The sequence below is a fragment of the Anser anser genome (assembly GCF_964211835.1).
Source record: "Anser anser genome assembly, chromosome: 5".
Classification (NCBI taxonomy): Eukaryota; Metazoa; Chordata; class Aves; order Anseriformes; family Anatidae; genus Anser; species Anser anser.
In genome coordinates, this window is record NC_139725.1 from 9,517,809 (window position 1) to 9,540,569 (window position 22,761).

General features: G+C 35.1%; 1 protein-coding gene across 1 annotated transcript in view; it reads right to left on the reverse strand.

Annotated features, from left to right (window-relative positions):
- The window catches only part of LOC310900663 (uncharacterized protein), a 252,722-nt gene that overhangs the window by 138,988 nt on the left and 90,973 nt on the right, over positions 1 to 22,761 (reverse strand). The gene's annotated exons all lie outside the window — the stretch shown is intronic.

Here is a 22,761-nt window from a genome sequence, read left to right on the forward strand (position 1 = left end):
TACAGGTAGCCAATTTACAAAGAATAAATCTTATTCAAGACCTAGATATTAAATCAGAAAGTAACAAAACCTTCTCGCATCAGTGAGCATGAGCCTCACATGAACATGAGGTTAATAGCAGTTGCATGCTATCGTGAGAAAGAGCCTATCTTTCATTGTCTAATCACCAATATAAATCTCTATATTTAGCAATATAGCACAAATATGTCACGCAGCTTTTACCCTAATTTTGTTACCTTGAAGGTGCCTGAGTAAGTCTAACTCTCTATCCTCTTGTAAATTCTGACTCTTGGAGTTGACAAGTTAACTGCTTCAAGTTCTCTTATATGATCACTTCCTTTACTTCTTCTGTCTTTGAAAGTTTTATTTTGTGCTAAATTTCATCCTAATCCGAAATTATTTTGTGCTAAATTAAGCATTCTGAAGCAGAACTTATAAAGTGTAAACTGAACTATTTTATATTAGGTCTTGTAGAAATATGAGTATCAGCATTCCTACTTCCACCAGCTTTCTTTGCTACTTGGTCTCTGGGCTATGTGTTTGTACAACACAATGTATTGGTGCCACATGCCACGACTTCCATTCTACAAGTTCCGTGTCCATTTTGTGGATTCTTTGCCTGACATATTAGTTTCATCTTACATTAACATTAATAAGAAGTTAATTCTAGCTTGTGCCTCTACAGTACTTTCACTTCCCTTGTAGGTGCCATATCATAAAATTCAGAAAATGATTTAATTACAATTTGTACAGCAACTTAAGTTTGATCCTGTCACAATGGGTAACTACAAACTAAGACTGCAGTAATTTCTCACCTTGCTACAAAGAAAAAAAAAAGGAGGGGCAAAAAATGAAAAAAGGCTGGAAAGTGGGAGGAAATAGGAAAGGAGGGGAATAACAAAAAGGAAATGTTACCTCTTCTATTTCAGGTTTCTGATATAAGAAATAAGGGAAATTAACTCAGAAATTATATCCAAGTTCAGATACATAGCAACAATTTTCGTAATGCTAATCTAGGTCAGGATGAGACCAAAGAAAAACAAAAATGAAAAAGAATAATCAAAAATATAATTTTACAAGAGGAGGCCATCAACAGACAGCCTAAAGCATAACATGCTGTTCAGAGTTAAAGAACATCTCACTCAGCAGTAAGAGACCAAGAACCATCATCTGTTATCAAATCTTTTTTCTAAATGCTAGTAGGAACACTCACCAGAGCAGAGATCCTCCACTATCTAACATCACTCCCAATAGCTTTGAGATCACAGTATGTTGCAAAGGCTATTTCGCTTACAGATCTTTTGTCCATAGACAAAAGGAAGTAGATACCTGCCTAGTTTAATTTATCTCAAAATATCACGTGAAGAAAAACCTCCAAAAAACAGTAGGTTCATTTGGCAAATTTAATTAGACTTATGAGAAATGAAATAATAAACAGACAGATGGCTAATTTCATATGGAGGGTGCATGGGATTAGATAGAAAGAAAAAAGAAATTTGGAAGACTTAACTCCCCCCCCCCCCCAAGGAAAGAATGAAGAACATGAGGTGCATATATCCAGGGGAAATTAAAAATGCTATTTTGCATATCCTGTTCTTACACTGAAAATATACAAATATACTTTGAAGCAAAAGCAAAGGAAAACTTGAATATCAGGCAGAAAGGATAAGGTGGATTTGAATCACATTTAACCCCTTATCATCAACTCGTTTTCTTTTGCCTTTTAGAGAGATCTTTAAAAACAAGAACAAAAAAAAAACGATGAGAGTTTTAGAACTGGCTGCTATGTGGTCTGAAATTGTATTCCTTGCTACTCTAACTCCCCATATCCACTAATCACAAACTAAATCAAACATGACAACCACCACCATTTCTCAGGTCTTCAGGATATTTCCTGCCCCCAGATGGCATTCAACAGTGTACAAAGGCATGAAAGAAAACATATTTTGATAGGACTTCAGTGTTTTTAGCCCTCATGGAAAAATTAGGATGAGATACCTAGAAAACAGAATATATCCCTAGAGCTGCCTTTATATTTCTTTAACTTTACAGATTTATTGACTGGATACTGAAGACAAGGTTAGTTTATCTTCCAGGTTTAAAATGACGACCTGAAAAGGTGGGGGGAAAATCAAAAGGAATTATAAGAATACTCTTAAGAGTATGACTCACTTTATAAAGTGAACAGAGGCTGAGCAATGAACATTGAAATGAGCAAAAGTCAGGTCCTATAAAACTACAAGTGCTCTCAGTTCTTGTTAGCTTCAACAAGAACTGAGGGGTCTCAAGCTTCGGAGAACTGCATTGCTGCATTAGTTGTCTCTAGGATCTAGAGAATGAAGTAGGACCACAATTAAAGTAGAACAGAGTAACAGAACAATTCCTTCTCCATAACAGCTCCATAATAACTTAGGTATATACTGAAAATGACTACTTCGTACCAGCTTCGGGCTATCTTTTGACATGCTGGAAAAAAAAAAAGAAAAAGAAAGAGGCAGAAGAAGAAAATAAAATACCTGTTGGTTATTTATAGATGTTTGATAACGTTTCTGAAGGTCTTCATGTTCTTCAAAGTACAAGGATTTTTCTAAGTGTAATTCACTTGATGTAATTCCCCTGTCAAACCCTACCTATCTGTTATTCACTGAAAGAACAGCTAAGTCAAATCCTCTAGTATTACAGTTGTCTATTTCAAATGGGCCACCATGTCGTGGCATGAGACGTCCTTCATTCAGCCCTGATTTCCTTTAAAATATTTTGAGAAAATGGGCCTACCACATTTTGTACTCACAAAGAAATACAATTAGCTATAAAACAAAACAACAAAAAAAAACACCTTTTACCAAGTCTCAAATTTGATCCATGAAACTAATATCTTAGCTCTAAAAATACAATCTTTTATACCTAATGACAGACATACTAGGACAGTCATTATTAGCAGATTCAGTTACTAACAAGTACTAACAAGTTCTCTAAATTGTCTATGCTCATTCCCTAGAGATGCATGAGAACAACTGCTTTGTCTTTTCTCACAGACCTCTGTTTATGAAAAGCAAACGTATCTTGAAGGATAATCAAGTCAAAGATTTCAGTTATCTGATCCACTTTTTCTAAAAATGAAAATAGGGATGCATGTTCCTTTGAAAAATATACCAGTTTTTGATGGTCAGCCACTCTGTTCATTCATTTGTAAATTAATGCAGCAAAGATTAAACAGCACCTTCTGTTTAGAGTTGTAGGTGTTACGGTTATCAGAAATGATAGTAACTAGCATTCAAGTGATAATTCAGGAGAAAAATGGATAGCTTGGAAGTTGTTTTTATGAGAACAAATCAGAATAGTTCATGTATTCCCAAAAAGATGAAATATCTGTAAGAAATACACTTCCACTACACTGCTTGAAGGCATCAATAACACAGGTTGGAAGGATAGGTGTCAGCTTTCTGGATAGGAAACATCGTACATGGTAGAGGAACAAAGGTGATCCCGGCTGTACATTGCTGGAATAGAGTATCTCACAGATCACTACTTTCTTAGGGCACAACTGCTTTCACATGAAGAGTATTTCATTTAATTCTTTTTTTTAAATTTATTTTCACTTAAAAACAAAACAAAAATCACAAAAAAAAAAAAAAACCAACTACCCAAGCCTGTCTTTCAATCAGTTGAGTACCGAGAACCCTGATGCTAAAAGTATCACAGAATCATTTAGGTTGTAAAAGCCCTTCAAGATCAAGTCCAACCATCAACTGCTAAGACAATTAAAGCTTGAATCCCCAGCTCTGCAAGCATGAACATGCACCTGAGTGCATGCCCCTGCACTGCTCTCCTTATAAGCCTGTTAATCCTGTGCTAGCAGGTCACATGTACTAAGGGAAAAGCTTCCTTACTGACTGAAGATGTTGTCCTCCAAAAGCTCAACAGCAACATACTGTCTGAGCAGAGGACATTGGTCTTCATGTCCACATGTGACACCAGAGTTGATATAACCAATCACAAAATCCTAAGAGCTGCATACTAGCCTGCTAATACTGCGGATAAACATGATACTTCTGTCTTTGAAATTATATTCCATAGCATTCAAAGAAAATGCAAGATGACTGAATTTCAAAGTGATTTGGTATTTTATATGGGCCATATAATTTGGGAAATGAAAATACCTACTGCTGCACTTCCAGTTTTGTGAGGACAACTGTAAATAAGAGATCTCTTTATGGATGAGACTTCAGAAAGTCACTAATGCCCATCTAGAAAGAAGCAAGTGGAAGAGAGAGATGCTGAGAGGCTGTGTATCCCAATTATCACATCTGCTATGCCAATACACCTCTTACAAGCATCCACGCCATTCTATTTCAAATGTTCAATGTTGTTCCATAGAAATCAGCAGGGGCTATGACTTTTCTAGCAGCAGGAACAATGTCCTGAGTAGGAGGAAATGTGGGCTAGAAATGAAGGCCTATGTGACCAAGATCACACAAAAGCTGATGAGCAACTTTAAACAGGATTCTCAGGACAAGCTGGATTTATGTCCATTAGTAGGGAAAACACACAATGAATCCAAAGAATTATTTCTGTTTGAAAAATTATTTTTTAATTATTTTAAACTTTCACACTTCGGCAGTTCCACATTTTGATATTATTGAGAGAGGAGCATTGGTATTCTACTGTAGACAGTCATTTACTGTTGATCTAACTCTAATGACAGTAAAATCAGCAATGGCACAATTCTTTCATATTGACTTTAAGGAAAGAAAAGTTTGGGCTTAAAGAAAGACATATTAGTAAATAAATACCCGTATTACAATATATGAAGCTTACTTATGGTCTCCTGAAATCAAAAGGAGTCAGGAGCCTTTTTTTTTTTTTTCCATCCCAATTCATCTGTTTGTAAATGTTTGCAATTAACTACAGAGCTATGATAGGAAGAGTTTGCCAGGGGCAGGGGAGGGCAAGATTGAAGAAAAGACAAAAACATGACAAGGAAATAGGCCTGTCTGTAAGTTCTTCATGTTTGTATCCATACATAATTTCAACTTTTTTTTAATGACTAAGTGCACCTTTTTTCTAATGAAAGCAAAACTGCCACTTTTTAAAAACATAAATATTTATATTTCTTAAACATATAGCAGCAATGCAAATATTGGAAATGACCTCTCTAAATGACATCTATAAATATCAAAGCCTTAAGCTAATCTCTATTTTAAATGTAATTCCACTTGTTTCCATAAGAATTGTGATTATTGCAAAATTTTACATTACTACGTGCACTGCTGAAATATTCTGTGTGTGCATACGCATGTGTGTGCGCATGCTGGGGCCAGGGATAGAGAGAGAATCACATATTTCTCATCCAAAGGAGAATACAGATAGTGAGAAAGATGTAGCACGGTATGTTCTTGTCAGAGATCACACACAAACTGCCTAAAACACAGCTTATGATCCTCCCACAATGGGATATTTTTACTATCCTTAATGAAGCTAGGCAGGTGTTTACACTTATGATGTATGTCCATCTAAAGTTGGAATTAAGCACAGACACAAAATAGCAATGTTTGACGCACTAGACCATGACATACTGTACGTACTGTAATTAAAATAAACTCTACTCTTGATTTTTTTTTTTCTGATAAGGAAACAAGAAAAACTATGAAGATGTATGCTGGTTTATGGAAAGCTGCTAACTATTCTGAGAAGTGTAAAAAAAAATAATTTGCAGAACGAAATAAAATTTTCTAAAACACCTTTATAGCTTTGGCTCACTCTTTGCCAGGTGATCTTAGGGGAGGAGGAAGAAAGGGAGCTTTCCATCTGCTGGGGTGTTAGGATTCTAAACACGTCCCTGAGCTAATTTTGACTCTCTAAAATGTGAGATAAGTTAATATACTCTAAACCAATATATCGTGTCAATCAACAGTGCTTTTCTCAATATCAGCCCACTTATTTCCGCCTCCTGCTTGCAGGCTCTGGAGGCTTCTTGCTCTAGAACTATGTTTCCCCTGAAGAAATAAAACATTCAAGTGGTAACAACAAATCATAGACATCTCAAATGAAATAAACCTGAATAGTGTGAATGGAAATAGCAAGACTAACACTGTTTATTCACTTTACGCTGATGTACCATTTTACCTAAATAATTGCAAACACTCAGAAATACGAAGTAACACTTTTTTTTTTTTTTTTTAAAGTTCTTCAAAAGTGGAAGGGAAAAACATTGTAAAGAAATGGTAAATATGTTAGAAAATAGTACTAAAATAGATACGTTCTACCATATCTTTTTCTGCATCCAATTCCAGTCTTTTCAAACCAGGTATAGTAGTCTCTGAAGCACATTAATGTTTTCCAGATACCACAGAACAGATATTTGGAATATTATATCATCATCTTGTCAGAATGTATAGACGAATTTACTAAGTCTAGGTCTGCTTAATCCAAAAATAGTAGTCATCAATGCTTTCCTGAAGAAGCTGAAGATCAGAGTGCACATACAATAATAGCCTCTGTGTTATGCACTGAGAAGCTTAGAGACTTGCAGAACTTGGAAATTCTATCCGGACCATCACGCTTAATAGGTAATTCAGTATACATAGCCCATAAATTTGCCTAATCCCTTTACATTTTTGGTCTCAATCACATCCTTTAATGGGTTCCACAAATATAAACTGTGCAAATGTGATTTCTTCCACTAGCTATGGAATGATTTACAAACTCATCATTTTATTTGGTGTATCAATTTGTACATCCCTCTTTCTTCTCTTCCTCTTATCTTTTCTCCAAACTGCAGAATGATAAACTATTCTAATTCACATTATAAACTATATGACAGATGATCCATACATTTGATTAATCAAGGCCTTCCCTTCCTAGTTTTACTAGGAAGTTGTTTTTTTTCTTTTTCCCTAGTTTTTACTAGGATTTTTTTCCTTTTCTGAAACAAAGCAAGCGAAGTTGCATGAAGTATTCAGAATTTAATTTACAACATTGTATGACTTTACAAGCAGATTTATCCAGCCGCACAAATCGATTTCCTGATTCACTTTGAATTCCTCTTCTTGTAATGCTGTACGTATTACTTGATTTTCAACCAGAAATGAATATTGGGCTAAGTTTTCAGAGAAATATCCATAACTATTCTGAGAATTACACAAGAATTGGCAAGGTGAATAATGCTTAGGGATCTAAACTATATACATAGTTCTCAGATAGTATGCATATGTAAGATATAACCACAGTATCACACCAAAGCACATTTAGTTTATTAGCTGAAATGTCAACTTCACATTTAAATAGCTGAAGAAAAAAATGTTTTCGGAAATATTGGACTCTTGACTTCTCCCCTCTCCCTTTGTTTGAAACAAACAGACAAACAACAAAACAAACCGTAATGTGTAAAGAATTAATATGGTTTTCAAGACCCTTATTTGGACAGCATCCTATTTCAATACGTACTGCCCTGTGGTTTTGCCAGTAGAATGATGAACAGAGGCTCAGCTGCCTTGATAAAATGGTCAAGGGTGGGGACTTCCCCCACTAGAATCTGTGAACTCTTGAAATAGTGCAGATTTGTCTTAATGAAATATACCCAAAGGTCAACAAGTTACAACTAAACATACAAGTTGGCCCTATGTTGTTTTTATTTTTCTCCACTAAAGATATGCCTCTAAAATATCAGTTCACCGTCTGTTTAATATAGTGGGTTCTCAAGGACAAAGTTTCAGTCAGGTGCCCATTCTAACACTTTTTTTCCACAATTTTGAATCATCACCCTCCTCCCCGCCAAAGTCTTAATATATTGCCTCTGGTGCATTCTGAATCAGGCCTAAAGTTACACACCAAAGTAAAAGTATACTTGACTGAGTCCTTTTCCCCCCTTTTATAGCAAGCAGACTTATTTCAAATTTTGAACACGTCACCATCTTCTACTGGCACAAACAGAATACAGGAAATTGGCTTGGATTCACATTACAAATGAAATAACATGAAGTCCATAAGAAGGCCTAGCTAACCCTAATAAGTATCAATCTTAAATGGCACCATGAAAAGGAAATACAAACTAACAGTATTTCCAGTGAACTCTAAAATTTTATTTTAAGAATGGAGAAACATTATTTAGAATTTAGCATCCTAGATTTTCATTTAGCTTGTATTTATTTAAAATAGGGAAACATATATCCAGACATAAGTTTATTAATAGATGACTTTTTTAAATTTTAATAACAGCAGCTGAATTTTAAGACTCAGTAAAACTTATAACAACTTCAAGTGCTTTATATAAGGAAAATACTTCACTAACACCCTGATTCTCCCTCTCACACACAGAGTGAGTTACTTAAAGCAATGGAAAAAAATATTTTTGAAAAGCTAGCAGGGACAAAAAATATGACCTTTCATAACCAGAAAAATATTTCTAGATGTTTAAAGAATTCCAAGTCACAGTCCTCCTTATATAGCTTTAAATTTGAACACTGAAGTTACAAAGGTAACTTTCATTCATAGTGACATACTGCAAGAACTCTAAAAATGATTCCACAAAACCTGAAACTCTTTTGTCTTTTTAAGTTTGAATGTAGTGCTATAAAGTAGAAGTTCTATGTATAGAACAGAATTAGTGATGTGGTAGTAACTCGGATGAACACGCTAATTATTTTACTTTTTAGGTATTAGTGGTGTAGTCTAAATGCTCTACACCTGTGAGAGGAACATACTACTAATGTGCTACTTTCCACTCTTAAAAACAACAGCTACAACAACAACAAAAATATCCCTCGACCTGTTATTATCTCCATTCTTTCAAAGCATGAACTTGCTCCTCTACAACGCTGTAAAACAAGAGCTGAAGAAGCGGGCTAGTTCAAGAGGAGATGCAGAACCTTATACTATCTACTGCAAAATTTTTCTCTGGGTAGGTCTACTCGGAATTCCGTACATTCCTGTATCCTAAGGGTTGTGGTCAGGACAGAATCCATGCACTCGCAGGACCTACATAACAAAAACATGACTTCATCTCACTCGTGGAGTTTCTACTAGTAAACTACAACCCGGTATTGCCTTCAGACAGAATTTTCAATTATCTAAGAAAAGAAGGAATTTTAAGTCCTACATATGATGATTTCAAGTATAATTTTCTTTCCTTCATCTCTGTTCAATTTGAAATGTAAAACAAGTAAAAATAACTGGTGAAATACCAAATTCAAGTTAAACATACAGGAACATTGAGAATACAAATAGTTCACCTTTGTGCTACACATCAAGCAGCACTACAAACTTGGCACCTTTTTATGCCGAAACATACTCCTTACTACTTTCAGTAGTGCTCTTCTCTTTCCAAAATATTCTTGTTTACAGTTGTAATATTTGATGTTTCATTTCAGCACATCTGATCATCATCTCTTGCAAACTTCAGTAGCCTGTTGTGAGCTATAAAAATTTATCTAAAACATCCCAGGCTTAGAAACAGTACAATATTCACCATCATTTTTCATTAGGCCTAAATATTTAGGCACTGAGATAAAGAAGGGCATGAAGAACCTTAAAATGTATTCATCCCTTAACAACTTTTGAATAAATCCTTCACACAGCCAACAAATTACAGCTAGAAGAGACCAAAAAAGAAATGTCTAATCTAAAAATAAGGTCAAATCCTTTAGTGGTGGTTTTTCTTTCATTCTTTTTTTTTTTTTTTTCTTTCCTATTTTCATTTTGGTGCAAATTCTGCTTAGGAAAAAAAAAAAAACACACAAGATTTAAGAGAGACATCTTACTCTGCTTGTTATTCATACATCTGGGGGAGAAAGTAAATCTACCATTGATTTACATTACTTTTCCAAGCAAAATAATTATGAAAAAGCATCCTAATTGCTTCCACCTTCTTAATTTTCAGCACAAAACTTGCATTAAAAACAAAGAGTAACTGAAAACATTTTAAAAGGAGTAACAGAACGAAAAGTTCATGAGAACTATATAGATTGTCGTATCTTTTATTAGTTTTAAAAACATTATTTTCATGTACTAATATCATCAAATCTGTTCTCTAAATCAATATTTAATGGAGTAAAAAACATGCTGTTCTTTACAGCAACAAGTTTGGAAATGCCAATCATTTCAGCTTACTCATCACTGTTTAAACACATTTTCTTCACTGAGGAGAGCATCAAAAGGTCAACCCAAAAGGTGATTCAGTTGCCTATAGCAATGCCTTCTAGATTTCTTCTTCCTGCAGATCTCATTTTATATCCCCTTACAAACAGCCCTTAATCAATGGAAAAACCACTAAAAAACTGTTGATGACAATCATTTGATAAATCCACCCAGCTTGGTTTGTCCTTCACAACAAACACTTAGCATAATACTCATAAAGCATAGATACATAGCTAACATCATTTCAGAAGTAGGTTTTCCACTAAAGAAAAATCTATCACCTTTAAAATCCAAACTCTAACCAATACACACTAAAACATACTGACCACAACCTGTTGCTTTGCAAGGATGCAGAGCCACCATTAGAGCCTTAGTAAACTACTTTGGCTGACAGTTTCAGTTAAACTCCCAGAAAGAGGAAAGGCTGATTCTCCTCTCATCTAAATCAAGTCCAACTGTTTTTCCTTCTCAGTTTCTTGGATTATTTCAACTAATCAGAACACAGGCTTGGGCAGCCATGGGTCTTGGTACAAGACCTGCAGAAAATTAAGTCCCTGTTTGTAATTCTTACAGGTAGGTAACTTCAGAAAGACAAATCACTACCCTTGATGAAACAGCCTCATGTCTTTCATTTAAACAGCAAGCATTGCATGTATGTCTCCCCACTTGTTGTTTTTTTTTTTTTTTTTTTAATCCTCCTTTGAGACAGTGCAGGCTTAAAACTCTTTTTAGTAACAGAAACAGCATAAGGAAAATAAAGTATTACTGACAAACGGCACTTCAGACCCCTAATAATAAGAGAAAACAAAGAACTTGCTACAATTACCTTTTCCCCGCCCTCCATTTTTATGACCTAAAATCATTTTTAGGCATCAGATTGAGTAAACTTGACAAAAGCTTTTCAAGCAGCCAAATGGCATATCTGTAATTGTTGCAGTCTATCCTGTAGACAGTTACAAAATGTGATCTCCCTTTTGTAATGTAGATCACTGAGCCCCTAACAAAACACTCACCATTTCTCAGGGGGCAGGGTACAAGAAGTCTTGAACAATAGTCCAAGCTGCAAAAAGGGTTTGTTTTTTTTTGTTTGTTTGTTTGTTTTTTTTAAAAAAAAAAAAACACTGAAATGCACAAACTGTGGATACAGAAAAAGTAACTGATCCATTAACTAATGAATTGTTTTGTGTTACAACAATTGAACTGCATACATGTTTAGAAACCAAAATACTCCCAAGACGGACTTTTTAGATAATAAATACTGCTACAATAGAAAAGATAGAATCTATTTCTACAATAGATTAGACACTTAGCTTTCCACCTGCATGAGCTTGTTCATACCATCTGAGCACTGATACCTAACTTGGACTGTGAGAGGCCACCGCATGAAGTAACAGCCTGCCAAAACACTCTTGGGTTTCCAATTTCGTTGTTGTGGTGTTTTTTCCACTTATGTATTTGGATCACTCAGTATCTGATATGATCCATATTAATACTAACTGTACCCCTCTTGTTTCTGAAAGTGTCTAATCCACGCTGAGGTAAAGTGAAAAGATCAGAATTAATATTAATTTGTTTGATGACAGTATCAAAGCTAAATGTGTTTTTCAGGGTTTTTGGTTTTCTTTTCAGTAGCACGAAGCACTAGACTCTGTAGTGCTTGTTCTACCTATTTATCTAATTTCAATAGACACACCTTTGAGGAGACTGCAACATCAATGTGGAACACCTTACTTATGATGGCTATTTTGCTCTATGATATACCTGCTGGTGGTATGCTTGTGCATATTGATCATACTTGCTTCTTCACAGTTTTCTTACTGTGTGCTCTGTGGTTTCATGACATTTCTACCTGTCAGTCATCTTATTTGAGCTATTTGCTTATTTCTGTTTGAAAGAGGGAAGAACCATCCTTCAAAAAAGATGCTTCCTTAAAACCTGGATTTGCTCAGCTTTTGGCGAAACAGCACATTGATAGAATTTGTTCTTTTATTTAGCATTGAAGCATAGAGAGGTATGGTTATGTCAATGTGAGGTAAATCTAACACACTCTGTTTCAAAGACAAACAGCCCAAACCAGCTTTTAAAAACGTACAAAATCAGAAAACACCTCAGATGTTACAACCCTAAACAAACATAAAATACTCATAGGCTAATATGCGTGAGAAAGATAGTATCTGGAGAATACAAACGCACACAGTACTGATGTTTCCAAACAGCTGATCAGTGAATAGATGAATAGTGAATTGCTATTCAACCAAATCTACTGAATTTTTTTTTCACCGTAAAGACAAAACTCACTAGATGGCACTGTTACACATGCATAGATGGTAGCTGAGGGTTTTTTTTTCCACCTAGCAAACAAGTTAATAGATTCAGGGGAAAGAAAAGCTGCTCCCCCCCCACCTCCCCATTTCTCTTTCTGGGATGTTCTCTGACCTGTAAACTCTTGAAGAAGTTTATAGTTAAGGCAGAAATGCTCTCTGGGAACTGACAATATCATCTGAGGTAAAGTACCTCGACACAAACATTGCCTGAATGTTTCTTAGAAACGTGCAGATAGAGCAGTAGGTACAGATAGCTAAATGGGGAAAGTGGCATCTAGAACATACCAAACAGGTAAGGTATCTGCTACTGTACATAGTATTACTTTGCAAAATTTTCACACGCTGTACATATCTTAAATGTATTTACAATCAACTGAGAAATGCATTTACAATCAATTCAGCAATGTTAACACCCACAGCTGAGCTTTGTGACACCAACTCAGTGATTCGAGTTAGTTACCAGAAATGCCAAGAACTACAAGGAATACAGGAATACAAGCTCAATAGCCATGATAACGAAGTCTTTGGAACAGCCCACGAGTATATTCATCTCTAAGGTTTTGACACTGCAAAACTGTGGGGCCTGATGTACTTTCAGTACACCAAGGTGTCCAAGGCAGTCACAGCCTCCTCTCCCACGAGAGGCTGAAGTGGACAGAGAATGGAGATCTCGGATTTACAACACCTTGGGAGGCTATTTTAGACTGACATATACACATGGATACAAGCACATTTTAAAGGTGCAGGTCCACACTATTATGGGAACAGACAAAAACAATGATAACATTCCTGAATGGATAAAGCTGGATAAAATTTCATAATAGCAAATTGTGTACATTAAAGAGCATCAAACCAGTGTTTGCAAGGGAGTAGCAGAGGGCAGGGGGAAGTGTTCTGGCAGCAAGAGCTATTATAAGGAAAAAAAAAAAAAAGACAAAGCAATTTAAAGCAGATCTATTATCTGGTACCAAGTACAGACCATTGCCAAGAATAACTACTCTAGAAATAATGCTGCATAAGTTATTTATATATGATCACATTGCTTGGAAGAAGAGCGATAGGCTCTGATTCTACTGTCTTACTTTGTTTAAAGGGGTTGATCTATTGGCATCAGCTCTGTTAAAGCACTACCAAATCAAACAGATGAGACCCGTTTTCACAAGGGACTTCATGCCTGCATTAACTCCTGGGGAACAGCTCCATGCTGATGGAGGAGAACCAGGCCTCTCATTTGGGTAAGTTGTACACTGCATAGTTCCGAATTCTGTTTGCATAGGTAGGACAAAAAAAAAAAAATCATCTGAATCTTAACATACACACTTTTAACTTATTCATCAGACTTGCCAAGTCTCATGCTTTAAATGTGAGACTAACACACTTGGTATCAGCCTTACACCATCTCTGTACCTCATGCACCATGAGATCACACGTTTTGGTGTAGAGATCTGCTTGGTCACCTGACCGTTTATGTCACAGAAGCAAAAACTGCATTCTTATTATCTCTTCCAATGTTGCTAGCTGTCAAGAACAGTAGAGTTATCCCTGGATTATGAGGAAATGGAAAGCATTTTCTCACAACTGATAAAGAAAGAAAGAAGATAAGCAACCTTCTTTGACTGTTACAAATAAAAAGCAGTTTCAAGACCTAGGTAAATTTTCTAAAAGAAAGAGAAAAGCAAACCAAAATTTGAGGATTACCTCCAAACTTCCAAGCTTACTAAGAAATTTGTGAATTGAGTAGCATAAACTGCTTCCTAACTTCAATTTATAGCAGACTTACTGACTTTGCAGATCAAGTTTCACACAAGGAAAAAAAAACTAGACACTTTGAACTTATTTACAGTGGATGTTTTGGCAGAAGTGAACAACCCTACTATAAAGAAAAAAAAAAGCAGAAGAAATTTCAAGACATACATGAGAAGAAAGAAACATCACTAATGTTTCAGGCTGTCCACTGCTACTCTAAAATACTATTCTGTCTAAACAAACATCCTCCATTTGTTTTAAACACCCTATCCCCATGCTCCGATTCTTTCCTGCCTTATTTGAAGAACGGGGTTATCTGAAAGATAAGTATCCCTAAAACTTCTGATTCAATCACATTCACCATCTAATCATTCTAGTCTCAAACTGAACACCTTGTTTTCCCCCATAAAAAAGATCAGGAAGTCTCTCCACAGCTACTGCTTCCTCGTCACGGATGACCACCCCTCAAAAAAAAGAGCAGAGGTGTATAAAACCAAAGAAAACCCACCAAAAACACACCATTAAATTGCTTAACTCTGCTGCTTCCCCCTTGCCTCCCATACAACGTACATACTGGATCAGCTGGTGTTTGTTGGGGAAAAGAAAGGTAAGTGTCATGGGAAAACAATGTAATGCAAGTCCTCATGTAACCCTAACAATAATTCTATTGCACAGGTTGCAACAGTGACAGCTAGTGACACAAACAGTGCTTTATAGGTGCTCGGGAACTTTGACAAGTACATGGAATTGCTATTATGTGAATTCCCTCAAGAATAAAAAGAGGACTTAGAGCCTGAACATGAGCTCTGTAGTTAATGTTTTCTTTAATCCACACGCCAGGCCAGTGAACGTTAAGATTGCTAGAGGACATTAAGGTTAGGAAGCCAGATATAAAAGAGATCATTATTGTGTGACATGAGGATCTAATGAAGCATTGCAAAATATAAATAAACAAATACAGACATATGAATTTGTTTTAGAAGGTCTCAGGTGCTCATAAATAGTTTAACTCCGAAGACAAAATCCAATAATTTAGCTACTCGAAACAAAAAGTCATAGGAAATTTGTCAAACAATTTTACATATTTGGTCCAGATTGTCTCTTTATTGGAACACCCCATTTAAAAAAAAAAAAGGGCATAAGGAAACAAATCTATTAGGAGAGTCGCTAAATCTTGATCTTCTGTCAAAAAGAGCATAATAACATGTCTATAAAAATATCAAGTTCTGTAGACTAAAATAGTGCTATGTATAATAAAAGAATATTTTTGATTTACCTTACTTTAGAAATTACAATAATTTTCCAGTATAGATGGTGGTTTTGATCAGTTAGAATACAACGTAATTGGTTCAAATATCTCAGCAGCCACTTTTTTCTGTGACATTTGTAAAATGAAGAGTCAATATTACAGCGCATGTGAAGGTGTGGAAGAAAACCTTTTGCTCTCCTCAAAATTAACAACCTCATTTCCCAGTACTGTTCTTTTATGCCAGCATAACAGAGGAAAATGGGAAAACCAGGCATGCTGTCTTTAAAAGTGACAGACATGAGAGAAGAATGAAGTCTACTGCTTTCAGCTGGGCACAATGATTTATACTACTGTCAGTGAAATCAGAACCAGGTTTCCTGCATTTCTACTGTTGGAAAAAAAAATTAAAATCGTCAGAACACATTGTTCTAACTAGGTGCAAGTGAAGGAAGTTAATACCTCAAGAAGAAGATAAATCAACATCCTCCATAATAAACAGAAGCTTATGTCTGCATCACCACACAATTGTTTTAAACAGCTGTGTAGCTTCCTGGGCAGGTAACTTTGGCCCACATCATAGCAGTGGGACATTTCCACCCCTCTGATTAGTCAATGATGCATTCTTTTTTTCTCATCTGGTTTATTACTGTGAGTATATACCAAAAAGATACGTTGGAATTCTTTGCTAAGAGTGCATGCAACAGTGTGCAGGTTGAAGAACTAGTGAGAACCCCCTTTTCTTCTTCCAAGAAGTGCAATTAAAGGAGAGCATGCAATAAAATGAGTGCATAAATTAGCATAACTATTAATTCTGAATCTCTTCAGAATGAATTTCTGGGGGACAGTTGGACCAAATGATCTTGGAGGTGTTCTCCAACCTCAGTAATTCTCTGATTCTTGTAAAAACCTATTTTGTTCATTAATAAAAAAAAAAAAGGAAAGAAAAAGGAAAAAGCAGAAAGCATAAGGAATTTAAGAAAAAGGGAATAAGAGGAGAGAAAAGGGAGGAGAGAAAAATCAAAGATGGAGAAGACTAAAAATGAAGGTGAACCTGTTCACTAGCTACCATATCCTAGAAGCTTTTTGGAAGAAAAACTTATTTCGGTCATTGAAAGATGACAGAATCTGATCATAAGCGAAATGCAAATGAATGACGAATTCTCTCTACTTTGGGGGTGTGCACTAAGGAAGAGTGCTCAGAAAAGCAATGTAGGCAGTAGGTATAAATTGCCATAGCACTGTTGACATCAACTAGAATGCAAGGATTTTTCCATGTTAATAATCTACTTAATTGCTACAATTCAGGTGTTTAAGTGCCCCTTAAAGTTTTCCTTTTTTTTTTGTGATTTTCTAAGTCATTTAAAACTGACAACACATTTGTGATTTTCTAAATCATGTTAGACCAATAACACATGAAATTTAACAGTTTTTTAGCAGCTTCACTACAATGGGAACTTCACAAATATATGATCTTATGATGTGTTTATGAACAAAATATTCTGCAGAAATAAAAATACAACACCATTAACTTTTTAAAATTGTGATTTAATTATGTACACTAAGACAAAGTTTTATTTCTTTGTATTTGGTTAACCATATGAAAAACAACAAGCATAAACCTGAGAATATTTGTAATCTATGAAACATCTTAAGGAGGCTAAAAATACTTGTGTCATTTGCAGTCATACCTTACATTTCAATTTCTGCATTCATTTGCCAGATTAAAGCCCTACTGGCTGTAAATAACTTATTTTTTAATACACTTAGAGCAGGAAACTACTATTTATGAAAATGTGTTCCATAATTTTTGGCATTTTAATACCCAACTTTTCAGCTAGTATAATCTGGCTTAACAATTCAATGAATCATGACTATTGATACCTGACAAAATTCAGCCATTTAAAATTTTTATGGAAACCATGAAAGCTGACCAAGTACAGGAATTCTATAGTATATAAAAAAAATACACATGCAAACTAGTATATTATGTTAACACCTCCCTGCACTTTTTCTCTAAAGGTTTCGGGTTCTACAATCAAAAAAACACTGGGAAAAAAAAAAATCTATTCTAAAGATATCCAGACATGGGCTGTGATTCAAATAAAATATCCCAAATAATTACTTAAAGTTGAATTACTAGCATATCCAAATGGCAAACAGGTAGAAGCAGTTTTTTATTCTCCTGTATTTATTGAATTCATAAACTGCAGTTTCCTAGCAGTTTGTTGATAGGAGACATGACTTACATAATCTTACAGTAGATCTGCAACATATTATTAACCATCTAAGAGATATCAGGGCTAGGAACAGTACCACATGTGTAGATTTATGAAGAATATAAATATATTTAGGAACATTAAAAGAATGAAAAGAAAATATATGAATACAAATGTGCCACTGATCCACTTGTACTTAAGCTTCTCTGAATAATCGATGTAGCATGATAATACTTCACTTGCCTTGAAAATATCATCCGTAGAGAAAAACTACCAACTTCAGATAAACAGGAAAATAAAAAAAACAAAGGGGACCTAAAGAGTTAAATACACAATCAGAAATGATTATGAATGAAACGTGAAAAAATAAACCAACATCTGGAGAAATACATATCTTCAACATGTGAGGACACCTGAAAGAAAGAGCAAACAATGGCTAGATATTGTGATATATTCCAGGCAAAGGGAGACAAGCTGATTTCAGAATTGGTAAAGGAGTCATTCCCCATGAACAAAACCAGAAAACCTCACTATAGAGCTCTACTACAACTTCAGGCAAAAAATTCTAGACTGAGCATATAATTTACACATATTTGAAGGTGTCAGGTGAAACTGTTGGAAAATACAGAAGGCCGGAAGTCTCCATAGTACTGAAATAAACTCAGATTTTGGAATAATTTCCAAATAGAAAAGATTGAAGCCAGTAATTATATTTAACCTATTTAGAGATGCCATCATCAACTACCTTTTAGAAAGCTACTTGGGGATGTAGAATATCACTGAGTTTTGAGTTTTAAGGTGGGGGGGGGGGAAACACTACAGAGGAAGTCACGTAAATGAGAAAAATTGAATTAAACTTGCTGTCCACATCCTAGTTTTATGGGTTCATTTTTGTAATTCAGCTACTGTAGCATAGTCATCTGTTTCACTTGAACGTATAACATAGGGATAAACAATCTCATGATTGAAGACTATTAATCTCTTATTTCTAGCATCAAAGACTTAATCTCAGCATTGGCAGCAAAGCTTTAAAATACTTGTCCTTCTTCACAAAAGTATTTGCTACCCTAGAGTTATACTTTATTTAGCCCATCATATTGATATTAATTTTCAGTGCTGCAAGTTGGAATGTCAGTGTACATTAACACCTGATCTATAAAGGGAATGCTGAGATCTCACTGGAAGTATTAGTCACTGCACCCTGGGAATGCAGGGTGTTTGTGTTTGTGTTCTTGGCTCAAACATCTGAGCCACACATGCCTCAATTCTTAATGAAGCTTACACACCGTCAAATTCATTATCCAGAAACACTTCAGGATTAGAAACTTTCTCTAATTTATTTAGCAAGTACTGATCTCCATGATACATCAATTCTTTTTGAGGGGCATGAGCTTACATCATTTTGGCAAATACATGATTTCTTAGAAAATGTATTCTTTTCCTATAGGTGACTAACTGGTTTCTCCCTTTTCTTAGGGAAACTGTACATATTTTTTTGCTTTTAACAGATGATATTTTAGCCCAAGCTTTACACTGTCACTAAGTTGACAGTTAACTTAATTTCTCACTCAGAAATCTGTCTTGTCTGGAATAACTTTTTAGGTTTGTAATTACAACATATCAAAACAAGGTGATTTCTGAACCTTATTCATAATTCCCTGGCTACTCCAGAGAGCATTTCTACCAGTCCAACTTCCAGATATGCTCCTAAGTAAGTCCTTCATTGACTCAACTACTCTCTTGTATCACCCCACTAGCCAGCTACTTGGACCTCTCTGTTATAATGATCTGTTCTTATCCTAGATCGCTCTTTTACAACTTCACATCCAAACCAGTCAAACTGTTGTTTATGTTACACTCAAAACTTATACTTCTCTCAGGAACTCCCTCCCCAGAACACATTTCTTCACAGATTCTCTAGGTCTAACTACAATGGTGTCCTTTCTTGTGCCTCCCCCCCACCCCTTTTTGTGTCTGTTTTGTTGAACAAGCAGTCAAGCGCCACCTCCCTTTAATTCTAAAAAAGTCTCCATTATTGTTGTGTTTTGCTGTTTGTTTGTTGGTTTGTTTTTTTTGAGATGGAAGAAAAAACAGAGCTGGCTTATTTTATATTGCTGCATTTAGATAACTGTCACAGTTAACCAGTTAACTCATTACTAACCCTTTAAGCAAAAAGAGCATTTGTACTTATTTGCAGATGTTTACTTTAATACTCTTCATTACATAAAACATTGCCACAGAATTACACATGATCATAATGAAAACCAGGAAGAGGAAAGAAACAGTGTAATTAAAAGCAAGAGAAAGATATAACATCAGACACAGTTTCCATGGAAATAAAAAGCTACGAAATCCTTGTCTTTAGTGTTTTCAAACAATTCTGTATATTTAGACACCTGAAACAAGACTACAGCTACTACATAATTAAAACAATTTTTACTCTCTCAAAATATATATTATCTAGTACAGACTTTTGACCATGGAATTCAAGACAGTTCCTCAAATGCAAAGTACCTACACGTTCAACAAACTCTTTAACATCAGGAGATTTTGGAATCGTTAGGGAGTAAGGTAGAGCGAATTGTTAGAAGAAAAAAAAAAAAGTTGCCATAAACATACTTGCAATACTTTGTTAAATAAGAGAGACACAAAACTCCAGTTATCCACTACCAATTAAAAAAATAAGATGCATAACATACCAGGAAAAATGCCTCAAACAATAAACTGTTATATGAACATTCACTCTAAATCAGCATCCTGTTTGATGATATAATCTACATCTGTTGCTTGTTGAACATGCACTTTGGTGGAATGTAAAAAAGCCCCAGGTACTGCTAGAAGAGGCCTGGTGTTTCATTACCTCATTTGATATGCTGGAGGTTTTATTCCTCTCCACGTTCTCCAGGAAAAGTTACATAAAAGTCCTAAAAAATCACCAATATACCTCCTAAACTACTAAATCACACTGTAAGCATGCTAAGTCAACATACACAGAAAAATACTTCAATGTCATTTAGTTAGTGTGGAGCACATTACTTATCATTCCTAGCAATTAGTTCTGGAGTTCACATTAAGATTTCATGATAGTTGCACGTTTAACTATTGAATTCCCTACCCACACAACATCACAAATTTAAAATCCCCATTTTTACCTTGTTCAAGTAACACATAATTCAATATCATATATGGGTATCCTTAAAAGTAGTAAGCTCCTACCACTTGGCACCTATGGTATTATTTCATGTGAAAAGATGGAACAGCACATTCTCACTCTTGAGCCAAATTCCAAAGCTTAGCCTCCAATAAGTAGGAGAAGCAAAATAAGGAAAACTCAACATGTATCTTGTAGCTAATGTAAAACATCTCAGATTTTATTTATGTTTTTCAAGATATGTTGCTCTTTCTGTTGTCCAAATTTTACAGGTATTTTAAATGCAAATAGTTTTCAGGGAAAAAACGCTAAAACAAAACATAACTTAAGGGTTATAAAGATTTGTTTACTCAGAATTTACAGTGTTTTGAAGTAAGCAAATTATTTTAAGCTCCAGCATAAAACTTTGAGAGAGCAGTGGGGAAAAAAAAAGTCTTTCATCCATTAATTTAGACATGAATATGCCACATGGGATCATTCATGAAAACAAGATGTGAGACAATGGGTATTTTCCGTATTGACAGACAGCTTAAGAGGATTTCAGCCTGCATTGCAAGCTGCAGAGATCTTGCTTTGCAGTAGTAATTAACAGCTTGCAAAGCTACAACCAAAAGTTGTACTTGCAATACAGAATTTTTCCTGAGTATTTGTCAATATCTGGTACAGTGTCCAGGCTTTAGATGTTCATAACTTAATCTCCGCATTCCCAAAGCAATCTCAGGACCTTACCCCTCCATTTCCAGACCAACGCACATCCCCCACCAAAAAACTCTCTAAAATGGTTTCTGCTATAATTATGAAGAATGTCACATAGCAAACAAACTAAAAAATGTTTTTCTGTTAATGACATAGTAGTGCAAAGAATATACTCGATCACAGAATTTTTTATATATATAGATTATATATATATATAAATAAAAGTAATGACAGGTGTCTATCTCCATTTCAACATATTGCCTATACACGTCTTCTGTGTAGTATGTCAGCTCAAGGAAACTAGGCGATATTGCTGGTAAGTGACACTTGCACACAAACTATGAGCAACTTTATAGTCTTCAGACTATGCATAACTATATATCCACATAACATTTTTTTCACAAAAAAAAATAAGTACATTTATATACAACTAGGAGACCTGCATCAACCTAAATGTTCTTGGGATTATGAAGTGTCAGACACACCTATGAATTCTTGAATCAAGTTAAAAATAGACAAGTGACCATTTACTGAGGTCCAGTAAAAAAAAAAGGGGGGGGGGGGACATATAATAAGGGACAGTTCTGGAAGGTTTTCAAGCAACAATGAAAAGGGAAAGACACAGACATACAAAACAGAAATATGTTGAAGTCACTTTGCAGAACAAAATTTTGCATATAGTGATTAACAGTTACAGAATAATCTTTTATGCATATTGCTTTATCTGGTTTTGTTCATTTTAAACAAACTACCATGTGCTACAAGGGTCCTGATCTTTTCCAAAAATGTTTAATCCTGTAAGTTACAAGCTATTTCCCCTCAACTATCAAAGCACAAATTAGTTTTTGCTTAAAGTGAAGGGAGAACGAGAACAGAGAAGAATAAAAGGTACAGATAGGTATTCCTTCACTGCTAAAAGTTTTGCGTAAACGAGCAGATTTGACAAAAATGTTAATTTTGAGTACAAATGTGCCTCTTCTTGAAGGTCAGAGAAACTACACAGCACACAACTAACTGGTGAATTATTAGCCTACACTAAAGGACATAAACACAGCAGTGCAGTCTTTGACATGACAAGCTTCTGCAAGATTTCAGTTTCTTTTGACAAGTGACAAAAAAAGAATTCTTTAAAATGTCAGAGATCCTAAGGAGTTAAAACAAACATTTAAAACACAAATATAATAAAGCTGGTTATGGGACCTAGCAGGATCAGGTTTTTTCCACATTTTATGTTTCATGTGGATT